The sequence below is a fragment of the Apteryx rowi genome, unplaced genomic scaffold (genome assembly GCF_003343035.1).
Source record: "Apteryx rowi isolate R43461 unplaced genomic scaffold, aptRow1 scaffold_582, whole genome shotgun sequence".
NCBI lineage: Eukaryota > Metazoa > Chordata > Aves > Apterygiformes > Apterygidae > Apteryx > Apteryx rowi.
The window spans coordinates 216,775-230,187 of NW_020450852.1; positions in this window are offsets into that span (position 1 = coordinate 216,775).

The window sequence follows — 13,413 nt, forward strand, 5'->3', positions numbered from 1 at the left end:
ACTGGGTTGTTATCTTGAGTCTTATTTTCTGAATATTATTTTTGGAAGTACAGTACGGTTGTTTCACTTTTAAAGACTGTGATGGAGAATGCACAGCAGTCTGCAGCATTATCAGTTTGATCTAGAATTTTTGCCAAAGAGTATGCTTGAAATATTCTCTATTTCTCTCCTCTCTTTCCTCCTTCTTCTTCTTCTCCTGCTCCCCAAGTGTCTGGGCTGGAGAGACTGGAAAGCAAATAGAATTACAAGAGGAATGAACTTATCCCATTAATTTTTTTTTTTTAAATGCAGTTATGCAGAAGAGTTTTTGAACATATCACTCAACATTTGGTCACTGTTTTTACTGGAAGATATTTAGCTGGAAAATATATTGAGGTGAGGAAAAGAACTTTATGCCTGGTGTGTGTGCATATATATACAAAAATATGTATTTGTATGTATATGTATATTTGAACTCTGATTCTGACTCTCTTAATTGCTGTTGGCTAAAAGTAAATGAAGTCTACTTCAGAGCTTTTTAAAAACTTCACCTAAGTTTTAGCTAAGTTCAAACTGTAAGCAGTTTGGGGCAAAGGCTGCATTGCTACTGTGCGTCTGTGTAATGCCTAGAAAAGAGATTGTAAAGTATAAACGAAAAATTGCTTAATTAGAAGAAACCTGGTGTGTTATTTACTCTGTGAGAAAGGGGTAAATTTCTTATTTACTTCTGGATATCAAAGGATTGTTGAATCAGTGCGTATCTGAATTTCCTTTTACCGTTTGATTAATTCTACCTAGCTGTCTATGTTTTGAGTGGAGGGGTTGACCTCCAGTGGTCCCTTCCAGCCTAATTTATCCTTCGATTCTTCAATTCTTTYCACTAAAAATAATCTTGCACTTCCAACCTTCAGCTTAAGAATTTAGTATTTGCCCCTATTTAGTATAATCACGTAGTTCAGCCTCCATTTGTTTTGGGTCTGCAGTGACTTTAACTGATATGGCTATATCATCTGTAGGCATAAAAATATACAGGCAATATGATTAAAAGATTTCTTTTTATTCCCAAGGTTTGACTTTGCTACATATTTCCTTGACAGTACTACAGAGGAGAGGACTCTGTTGTTCAAAGGAGCCTGACTTTCTCTGCTCAGACCTTGGAAACCCCATAGAAAACTGGGAAAACCATAGCTGTATAGGCTGTAGGAGGGTCCCTGAGATTTTTCTTGCAAATAGGGGGGCAAAGCTGTTAAAGTAAACCCATCAATTTGCAGGCCAAAGTGACTTCACAGCTGTCGTCCAGGCCACGTTACAGGCTGTGAATGATTGCTTGCTTCTCAGTTCAAATAGTTTTCTATCTAAAATCTTGGCTTTGCCTTCTATGACTGCAGCATTAGTAGTATGGGAAGCAAATCAAACAGAGGTATCAAGTTTGGCTAATGTATTTTCATCAGGATATTTGATACGAAGTACTAGCATGAAGATTATTAAAATTTTTGATAAAAATATATTGGGTAATTTGCATGTATTAATAGTACCTATTGCAAGGGTATTTAATATATTTTATATATAGTAGGTTAACTCCATACCCCATTATGACTCAAGTAGAAATGTAGGAAGGTTTTTTCCAGGCTTGTACTCTAAGTTGGCCTATGAGCTAGAAGTCTCAGACAGGAGGAATGGCATGGGGCCAGAGCATCCCACTCTTGCTTTTACCTCTTTTTGGCCTTCCCACCCCCCTTCCCTTCCTCCTCCCCACTCCAGCCTTTAAACAGACTATGCTCTCTTTTAGCTGCTTTTCTTTTTGAACTAAGAGTGTTAGAAGTAGTTGGGTATGTGTGATACCAAATAGCTGCTACTACTGGGTAACGGGGTTCAGTGAAGCTTTCTGTGAGGTTAGGTACTACGGGTATGGGAAGACTATCACAGTTTGTCCCAGTCTCACTCAGATGTTTTGCAAAGAAATATGTGGGTTTTGGCCTTCATTCAACAAAGCACTTAAGTGTTTGCCTAACTTGAAGTACGCTAACATCACCTGAAATCAACTGCATCACTCACACGTGTAAAATAAAGCACCTTTTGCTGAGTTGTGACAGGTTCTGTTCTTACTGAGGAAGTAATGTGGAGCTGAATTAGCATTTGACTTCTTTGCCTCCACTTGCTAAATTTGTTACTTGCTAAATGAAGAGTGGTAAAAGATCATGTGTTTTACCTTGTATTTCCTTCTGTCCAATAACTGGACAATTCAGGAATTGCTTTTGGGGGAGCATTGTTTCCTTCTATATACCTGTTTTTTCCTGTCTTTTGGTTTTAAGCTTTTTGGGGGCAAGACTGTCCTTTTGGTATGACTGTATACATCTGCAGTCTCCAGTGCTATATGGCCTTGACTTGTGATCCTAGATATTCTGTTTTTATTCTAGGAATAAAATAGCTTTTGTTCTGTGCTCAAGGACATCTGTCCAGGCTGCATCTTCTTTCTTGCCTCTACTTTTGCTTGCACGCAGCCTTCTCCTTGGTCTCAGTGGGAATGTGGGGAGAGATAGGCTCACCACGGGGCTCGGGAGAAGCTTTTTCCTCTCTGGCTGCAAAGGGGTGAATTGTCCTTAGCTCTGGTTCAGCATGCTCAGAGAGTGGGGCACAGAAGGGCGCCTTCTTAAGTGAATACCTCTCCAAAAAACCTGTGCCGGAGCTGTTCACAGTCTACCCTTGCTTTAAACCTGGGTGGGTAATGAGGCTCTAAAACATGGGAGTTGTTTTGGCCAAAGCGTGCTACTTTTCTGTGCGCGTTCTGGCGCAAGAGCTAACAATAGATTAAATCTTTTTTATTGTTATTCCTGCAATTTGATTGCATGTTTGTTTGTGAAGCCAGCTGGCATATGTTGGAAAATCTGATTGATTGAACAGTTAATCCTTGAAAGCTTCCTTTTGAAATGTTGCCAAGGTCAACAAGGACTAGTGCCCATGTATGCATGTCATGGAAATTACCTATTTTTCTGTTTTTACCTACCCCCACATAGCTGCAAACATGAAGAGATATTATATTCTGGTCTTCTCTTATATAATGCATACTTTTCCCAAAATACTGGATGTAGTGTTCTAGTGTTCTGCTTTATGTTGGCAGAATAGAGCAAAACGTTTAACTTTGAAGGAGGGAATCAGTGAGTTAGAATGTTCCTTACACACGCACACACACGCGCACACACACACACACACTTCAGTTCAGAAATGTTTGTGGAACAGGTACTTTTCTGGGAAAAGAAAATGAGAGGAGTTTGGGAAAATCAGTTATTTCCACATATCCTTCAAAATTTGTCGTTATGCCTTGAATGTAATTTGTCATTGAAATAAACGTGCGACATCAGAGATTTTGCTTAGTGCTACAAGATGTGCCTTCTGAACGCCATGTTGGTTATGAAAAATAATATAACTTTGTTCAGGAAGTTAAGAGCTGCATGTCTGTGCTGGAAGGTAAGCAGGAGTCTTTACTTTTCTGATGTGCCAGTTCTGGACAATACAGAGTTTATTTTCATCTTGATATTTGGCCTGAGACACCACCCTAGTGAATTTACTCACGTTTTACTGGACAAAAAGCCCATTGCTCACCACCACTCCATATTTCTTCCATGCCAAACTTTGCAGAAAAAATAGACAACTCTTGGAAAAGCCTATCCAATACTTTCCTCTAAGGCTTTAAAAAATATTTAAAGTTTACAGTGGTCCCTAGGCAATAATGTCATATTGTGCTTTTCTAAAATAGGTTTTGTGACCTCCTGAGACCTTGTCATAGTACACAAGCTTTCCTAGGTTACTTTGGCCAACAGACAACCTGTCCTGTTAGATACTTGGTCTGTTGTCGTGTTTGAACTGAGCCAAGCTCTGTATACCCTTCCCGATCATGTGAAGAGATGACCCTTGTGCTGTACGTGGTATTCTGTGTTGCATTCCAGGAATATGGCAGTTCTTGACAGCTATCACATATCACAGATATACGCTGAGTTTGTATGAAGTAGTATGGGAAAACAGCACTATAAAAGAAAATTTCCATAACTTATTAACCCTAACCTAATCTAATCAAAACACAAAACTTCATAAGATGAAGGGGAAAATGAGCAGCTGTGATCATCACTGACCTTTCTTAGGATGATCAGGAAATTTAATGTTAAAAAATTACTGAAACTGGTCAGACCATAAATTGCCATCCTTTGCTGACTTTTGTGGCAGAGATTCATTCCTCCATTGTTCTGATGGGGTTTGCAGTGGAAAATGGTTGTGTCTTGGTCTTATTGCTGTTGTTTAGAGAAAACCGTATCAAAATCAGCAATTGCTCATTTACTGTGATGATGCACTAAGAATCAAGATGTGCTGGATTGCAGTGTAACACTGCTTATTCCACTCAAGTGCATTTTTGTAGGACCTCTCTGCATTGTTTCCTATACTGATCCTGTTCTGCTGGTTTTAGAGACAGACCTTTCAAGCTTTGACAAACATAATTCTTACCCTTTAGGTAAGCAAACTGACTAGGAAATCAGGAAAAAAATCAACTCATTTTAATTACATGGGAATCTCTGTACTCTTTGTTCATCGGCTTTTAGCAGGTATAGCACACTGCTTGGGGGAAATAGTCTTTGAATTACTTTTACGAAAAGCCAAAATCGTGCATGATTTAGAGGGAGCAATAGCTGAACAGCAGTCTTCATTGTAATGGTAAAGGAAAAGACATAAAATGCAGTCAAAGCTATCAGTAAAGGCACTGTTGCCAACTCTGAAGAGCACCTGGCTAGGTATTAAAGGACACAAATATGATCCCCTTGCTGAGCAGCATTTTATAGACTGTAGTTCACAGCCAAAGAAAACAGCTTTTGGAGCTTTTAGGTGTCCATAAACAGCTAGATAAGTATGAGGGAGCCAGAACAGGGGATAAACAAGGTAGCAAAGTATCAGCTTGTCTCATTGCCTTTTGGAGCTCCCCAAATACCAAACTGAACATGGAGTACATTAACTCCTTGGGGTGCCCTCTGTGCCCCGTTATTCTGGGAGGTGGCATCCCTAACACTGGAGAGAGGGTCGATGGAGCAATATCATGATGCAAACTCAAGCTGGGTCCTGTCATCTGCATAATTGTTAGGATTGCAGCGTTGACCATATTTCATGTGAGTTGGCAGTGGCTGTTGGGCTGTAGTCAGGATGGGGATTTGGATGAAGAGCGGCACCTATGGTCTCTGATGTTCCTCTTGTAGCTGATGCCAGCATTCAAAGCATTGCAGACGGGTTTCAGAAACAAATCTCATTAAATGTTTTTAGACAGAGGAAGGCGCATAGCCATAAATAGAAAATTGGTAAGTGGGCGACTGTTAAAAATAGCTCATTAAGAAATGGTAAGTGGAGAAATAATATGAATATGATAGCACAAAGAATATTCTACACACATACTTGAAGCCTTTAGCGGTTGCCAAAAACTCTGGTGAAGTGAATGAAGAGCAAATGGGTTGTATTTCAAACACATACCATYACACTGAGCAACAGCAACATTTTATTGCTTCAGTCACATTTTTTGACTGAAGTAATAAAATTTGTAAAATATAAAGAAAAACACAGAATTTCTCTCTTCCTCCTTTCCTCTTCTCCCCCCCCCCCCCCCCCCCGCCATTTCAAATTCAGAACAGATCTTATGGTTAGCAATATGGTGCTCAGGTTATGGAGATGTTTAAAAACTGCTTGACAGATTCAAAGTAACTTGCAGGTCTGTACACAGGCAATAAGATGATAAGAAATAGTTTCTTTCACATGAATTTTAGGATCATAGCTCACTTCTAGTGAAGCCAGAGAAGAAACTAGTACAGAGCTAGTTTCAGTCACAGTCCTGCAAAGACTTCAGCATACGTTAAGTCTTGTCCTATAGGAGCAGTCTAAGGGTGGTAAATAGCATGGTGCACCAAGTCAGACACAAGTTAAAACTTCTCAGTCTGTATGTTACTTTGGTCTATATTTTACTCAGGTTTACTCTGAAGGATTGCATTAAATTATCTTGTTCAAATTGAACTCCCTTGCAGGTGTTGCTCAGTGCAATTACTTGTCTTGTAAAATGGAAATCGCTTTTCCAGATGTAGTCATGTATTATGCATAAATAATTATGTGGTCTTTTGCTTTAGATCTGTGTTTTTAACATGGCAGAGAAACCCCAATATATTCCAAACTTGAGGACTAGTCTTAGAATATTATATTAGAATATTTATTAGGATATAGGGCTTCTGAATGCCCTGGTTTATTTCATGTTTGTAGTTTGTAAGTGCTGCTGTTCTGTCATTGACAAACACTAAAATAACAGCTGATCTCATACTGCCCACAGTTCTTTATAATTTGAGTTACGTGCATTTTATTTTTACTGTCCAGAGCCCAGACCTAAACATATTCTTATTTGCATCCATCAACCTTTCGCTGCTGCTGCTGTTTTTCATGAAATCTGTGTGTGAAATAAAAAATAGTTCAGTTGTTGTTTAGTTTTTTGTTAAGTCTCCTCACGCAGGGATGAGGAGGGAAAGTCTAATATGGAGTTAGACTCCTCTGTGGAGTTAAGTCCTCCTCCTGAGAGGACTGTACCTAATCTTTTTTCTCTCTTATTATTATGGCTCTGGACTGAAATAAAACATAAAATACAGCTAAGTTTCTTTGCTGCTTAGCTTCTTTCTGCAGGTCTTGTCCCAGAAGGTGGTGAAGCCCGCTCCAGTGTCCCTGCCGGCTGTTAGGCTTGCATGCGCCCTGTCCTCTGCCAGGCGGGATGTGAAACACTCGGCCTTGTGGCAGGGGTTTATGCTGTTACCAGCTGGACTATGTCTATAGTTTAGGTGCCAGGGACATGTGTTGCAAGAGGAGGTTCCAAGAATCTATTTGTGAAGTCCTAAGTAGCCATGAATTTGTTTAAAATATTTTGCATTTACAGAGTGCTTTACAACCCTAGAGAATAGTTACTCACAGTGGTTTTGTGAGGTGTCATCCTGATTTTGCTCTGAGATACAGTGACTTGTTCAATCCTGAACTAGCAGTAAGGTTTTGAATCGGGGCATCTCAGTGTCATGCTCTTTCTCCTTAACTGTGGCTTTGTCATGGAAGTGTTTAGCCATGTAATGTGTATTGATACATGACATTAAATTGGTATACCACACAGTCTAGACTAATGAAGGATCTGTATAACTAGACCGTCATAACCATCCCCTCTGAGCAGGAACACATGATCTGCTTTGCAATTACCTAGATATACGTGTCTCTTAATTTCCACTAAAAGAATTTGAGCAGCAGTACTAAATATGTGAGACAGATCTGACTTTGCAATTCTGTTCTGTTCTTTCATAGCTATATATGTATTTTTTACTTGTTCCATTGCTGTTTCCCTGATGATCTCTGTTGAAACTGAGAAAGTACTTTGTGTTTTATTTGCTTTGTAACATAGTGTGATTTAGTATTTTTACTCAGTAGAAGAGTCAAATCAGTGGTGGTCTTAATATGTGCATCTTAATTTGTGTAACTGTGTATGCAGCCAAAAGAGAGCATGTGAAAACTCTTTGCAGATGCCCCATGACTTCATTCACGCTTCAGTGATTAATTGAAATGGGTAATTCTTTTAGAAAGGTACTGTATGTTTTCTTTGTTAATCTGTGTGCTAATCTGTGTTCTTCTGACAGCTTAAAAAGCAAGAGGTTACGTTATAGTTGTAAACCAGACGAACCATAAAACAGACTGCTACTTAATGAAATATTTTGTGCTTTGCTTTTTATTCATTTTTTTTTCAAAACAAACTAGTGCGCATTATGTTCTTGCTTTGAAATGTGTAGCATTTGTTGTACATCTGACAGCATTTCTCTCCAACTGGAAGGAGTATTTCATAACTTCATTTCGTTCTGAAGCTGCAAATATTTGGGCTTATGAAGGGAATTTGGGTGCGATTGAGAAGTTTAGAGTACTATATGAATTCTATTCTTCCTGTTTTTTTTGTTTGTTTAAAGTATGAATTTGTTTCTATGACAGTGCTCAGCTCATAAGGGTTTTACGGAAAGGATTGCTGCCACCTTCACTTGCATAACCTCCTTTCAAAGAAAAGAGTGATCCTGCCTGTCTTTTGAATGAACAAGTAGTTACACTGCAAAAAACACTTTGGTCTTTGGATCCTGAGCAGTACATCTCAGCTGCCTTGAGAAAAGACACCTCAGCCCAGGATATTCCCTGCTGAGTTTGTCATTCCCTCCAAAGTTTGTTGATGCTAGACAGTTTGGTACTCGAGATTTTTCTCTTTCCTTTTGAGAGGCTGCTCTATGATTGCACTGAATAGAGAGCCCAGAGATCTAATTTAGCAGTCTTGAACCAACTGTAAGAGCTACAACCCTGCAGTTAAAACTGGGGTCCCAGCTCAAAGGTGTCTCAGTTGTCATCTTTCCTGCAGCGCAGAAATCCTGACTGTGCTGTTCTAATGCAGAATATCTGTGTGATGCAGCTTCTGGGCTCTGTAAAATGGAACATGCTGGTTATGTTTCCTCTGTGCACTAATTAATAATCGAAGTCATTCTTCCTCAAACCCGCTCTGAATTTGCATGTTTTTAGAGAGCCTGATTTTGATCCCACTCCAGCAAATGGTGAATCGGTACGATTCAAGTTAGGGTCTTAGACTCTATCAAGGAGAAGCAAATTATGATCAATGAAAGGTCAAATGTGTTGTAATTTAACTTAGAAAAATTGTCTGATGTCAAATTTTGAACATGAGGTGAGCTTTGAATGAGGCATGTAATGAGGATAAGAAGGCAACAGTCAGAAATTAATAAAGTAGAAGTGCAATCACAAACGCAATAATAATTTATGGTGCCTACAGCAAAGGCATCTGCAGGGAGATTTATTTTTCAGCAGGGAAACTAATTGTAAACAGTTTGAGAAATGCACTTCAGCATCAGATGTGCCTATCTTTTTGAGCTTCACTTTATTTTCCTTGTGTTTTAAACAACCTATTTATTTTGGTTGTCCCAAGGGAAATCCCAGCCCTGCCTATTTATGATATGGCATCATTTGTGTTCGGATAATTCTGTTCTACAATACACAACACTCTTCTGTGCACTTCCAGACACCTGGTGTCTTCATACTTCTTTGAAATAAAAAAAATACTGTTTTCAGCTGAGACTGATCATATAAAGCTAATTTCTCCAAGTACCCCTTCCACTTTCATGACTTGCATTTATATTTCCAAGTATTTGAATGCTGGAGAACACTGTGCTTCTTTTGGGGGGCTCTTGTTTTTAACCCATGCTTCTTGGATTCTTTCTTTCATTGCCAAATGAAGATTTATATTGTTTATGAGAGTTGGCCAGAGGGATTTACATGTTTTGTTCTGGAGGGTGCCTGGATGGAGCTGGGTCCCTGGCAGGGCTATGTGAGCAGGGCCTGGAGCAGGATGCCCCCCTCATCGCTTGGGCAGCGAGGTGGTCCCCTTCTCCTGCTGCCTCTGCCGTGGGAAAAGAGGAAGGAGCTGAGAGCCTGGCTTCCTGCCGTGGGATGCAGCAAGGTTGTTCCTCTCTTGCACATCTTTGCATTTAAAGGTTGCATTTTCCCTGGGACAGCCCTGCTGCTGGGATCTCTTTGGCCAGTGCTTTGGTGAGGCTCAGTTACCTGTACGTCAGCTTGGGCAGTTGTCTGATCGCTGCCATGGGCATCAGCTGCATTGATCTGTTCCTGAGTAGAACAGCCCTCTACTGCTAATAAAAGGAGGAGTGTAGTGTTGAGTGTATGGAAAATGCATGCTGGTGTAGTGGTTAAATTTCAGTCTAAAGATGCATATATTTAGGACCAGTGCCTGCAATAAAGTTCATCTAGCTGAATCCTTAGTTTGGAGGATTCTTTGAATTCTGAGAACAATGTGTTCCCCTGGAGCAAGCACCCGCCGTGACAATTGCTGGTATAGGCGAAGAGTCGTCAGTTCGCATTAGCAGTATCTTTTCCCCTTACAGCATCAAATTAGATAGAAGTAAAGTGATCCCTCTATTAACAAGTCGTAATCTGATGAACTAAATAGCAGAGTCATGTCTATTTTCGGCAGCTTTGTTGCTAAAACCAGATCGGCTATGCCACAAGCTGCTTTACCCTTTCCCAAGTGACAGCGCTCTGTTAGAAATAGCTTGCTGGGCCTTCCTGTCCCTGTGCCCACTGTAGTGCCCGCTCGGTGAGAGCGGACAGGTGGGAGAGTTCAGCGCACTGAAGGTTATGGTCGCAGCAGTTTTGTAAGTGCTTTATTTCAGTTCTCTTCTGGCTGCAGTGGGGACAGGTGCGGTCTGGTTCTGATTTCACTGGTCTACATTTCTTATCTGACCTGGTAGTCAATCAAGGGCCTGAGAGAGGAGAGAGCAAGCGAACGAAAGTGGGAGAGGAACTGCCGGAGACGGACAGACAGGGAGAGCAATGCTAAGCATCTGACTTTCTCATCCAGGAACTGGCAGATCTGCCTGTCATTCAGTGCTTCTCTATGTACTAGCGTTGCCCTGTGCAAAATGGATTTCTGAGTGTTAACCATCATGTTCTTCTTTTCCAAAGGGTCTTCTGTAGGATTTCATTTGCAGAGCACAGAGGGCAATATCTAGGGTAATTCCAGGGCTTAGTGGCTGTGATCTTTTGTCAACTCTACTTGTGAGTGAAATTAAACTTGGTATGAGCACCCACAATCTGAGCTTGTGCAACACAATTCCTGGCCAATGAGTGGAAAATCATAAACCTGACAAGTATTTATGAGAGAGAAAAATGAGATGTCATATTATAACAGGAATATATTCATTAAATCTATCAATTTCACAGAAACCGAGAATTCCCTCTTCAGTAAAAGGCTTTGAGTAGGTTTATAAAGTCAGATATTCTTTTATGAGATGTAACTTTTCTATGCTAAAATGCAGTATGTTTAAATTCAGGTCAGTATTTTCTGAGGGAGCAAGTTACAAAAAGGGCTGAGTTATTGTAATGTTACAGTAGCCACTCTGTTTTTGAGAGGATATTGGACAATATCTGCATCAGCTTATTGCAGCTGAAGTTATACCTGGAAAAACCTTCTTAGGAAAGTTATAAGCCTGGTGGGGGCAAACCATCAATGTCAGTAGTCTTATGCTGCTTCCCATTGCAGCAGACTCTGGTACAGCATGAATATAACAGACTTTAAAGAACATATTCCTGTTGTCCTTCTCACCTGTGGGAATTCACTCCAGGAAGACTTCTGGGGTGGAAACCTTGCAGATTCTTCCATGTCTTCCCACATCAGTAAGGAAGAGAGACCCAAAAAACAAAAAGCTGAACTTGTGCAGCTCTTAAGGCACTCGGTTATGCAGTGAGATTTTCAGTCCAAAGGAGGAGTAGTCTGTGTGGTGGTGAGTGATGGAGTGCTACATGTATACAATTTAATTCAACCTGATATCAGTTAATACCATAAAAATTAATTCCACTGCTACTAAGAGTGAAGCTTCACCAGTGTTAAATTGCCAGCACGAAATTCGTTCAGGGAAGCCAAAACATGGGCAGGACGTAGGCGTTATATCAGCACACGACAGAGTTGGTCAGCATGCTTACTGAGAAGCAACCCTGGCTGTTCCTTTCCAGAGGCCTGGGCTTGCTGTGGCTTCAGGAATCAGTTGTTGCGTTGTTTATTCACAAATAAACCTTTTCAACTGGTGAGACTTGGACCTATTCTTTGGCAAGAAGGAGATAGCACAAGAGGTGGCTACACCCTCTGTGTGATCCAGCATGCTAATACAGACAGGCAGGTAAAGTACAGCTGCAAAAAGGCCAGAGCGAAAGCAAAATTCAGCCGTCTTTGTACCAGATGAATGTCGAATCAGTACCTAAGCATGACTTAGGACTGGGCTGATGTTAGCAGGTTGGACTGGTGGGTGCTGTTGGCGGAAGCAAGCCCTGCTGAGTTGCCAGGCCTGCAGGTGGTGTGGCCATCTGACAAGGATTGCCGGCCACGTGCGTCTTTCCTGCTGCCAGCAGCGTGCCCTGGAGCTATTGCTTGTCCAGTCTCCACTGCCCTGATGCCACCTGCTTTCATTTCACCCACATAAGCGTGTTCAGCTCCTGATCGTTATTAAAACCATTTTTTTTTAATTAGAAGGCACCCAAGTGCCTTTTCATATAGGTTAAGTGGTGATTGTAATCCATGTGCTATGATGCAGCGACTTGCTACTCATTTTCGCCACAACCTATTTCCAGATGCTACATAGATGCCTCTTTTTGATATGCTGGCATTTATTCTTAGGCAACCTTAAATTATCCCGTGCATGGCCTGAGATTGTAAAAGATGGAAAAATTGTGGACAGAGACAGAGGAAAGGCTTTCTTTTCAGTATAATTCATTTTCTTTCAGTATAATTCCTTCGCTAGTATCATGAAGAAAAACATGTAAAAAAAGATAAAGATGGTTTAGAAATTATAGTTTGTCAATTTCCCCCACAAAAAACTATTTTTCAAAGTAGAACTAAAAATCTATTAAGCAAAAAAGTGACTTTTTCCCCTAAAATCAATGAAAACCTTTAGCTATAGACCAAACATAAAGGTCTTGAGAGAGGAAAAGTTGCATAGTGCGAGAACTGACTTTCATAACTGTTAACCCTCACTAAATGATATTAGTTTTGTTTATTTGCCCATGGGCCACATTTGAATTGATCTGTGGGAACATTTGTGTTTCTTATCACCAGTTGCACAGAAAGGATAACCACGTGTGTTCAAAAGGAAACCGGACCTTGCTCCTCCATAAGGTTACTTCTTGAAGTGTTAATCAGTCAGCATCCTTGTGGTGTGCAGCGATCAAAACAGTTTTCCTTAACTGTTCCCCTATTTCTGAACTTTTTGAAAGTTTGGAGTAATATGGCCTAATGTTCAATGAGGTTGTCACTGGATAGTCAGCATGGCGGTGACAAACACTGTCGCCACTTATGGATGTCACGATTACGTTCAAAGCCTTCAGACAAAATTGTTTGTTAACAAAGAGAGCTCGAAAACTGAGACAAAGTATTAGCAATGGGGGAGCAAAGGGAAATCTGTGGTGATTATGCTGTGACAGCTAGAGGTATTATGCTAACAGCCTGGTAGCTTGTCTGAGAAACCCTCTATTTGTCTGCTTCTCTGTTATTCAGATTTTTTCCTCCTGTGGTCCATGGGGGTTGCTCTGTGTTTTCCCTCTTGTACCTATATCAACAAATGAGGAAATCGGTAAGGAAATGTAGTGCACCAGCACGATGTTTTTAGAAAGCTGACTGTGGTTTTGCCTGGAGAAAATGACCTGGTTGGTTTAGTTTTTCAAGCCAGTTTTAGCTTCCGGTGATGCCTTGGAGGTGCCACTTGTGTTTGTGCCACGGTGCAGCGGCTCCYGTAAAGCTGCGCCAGACGGCAGGCACTGGAAATCGCCCCGGGAGCCAGCCGTGACGGGGGC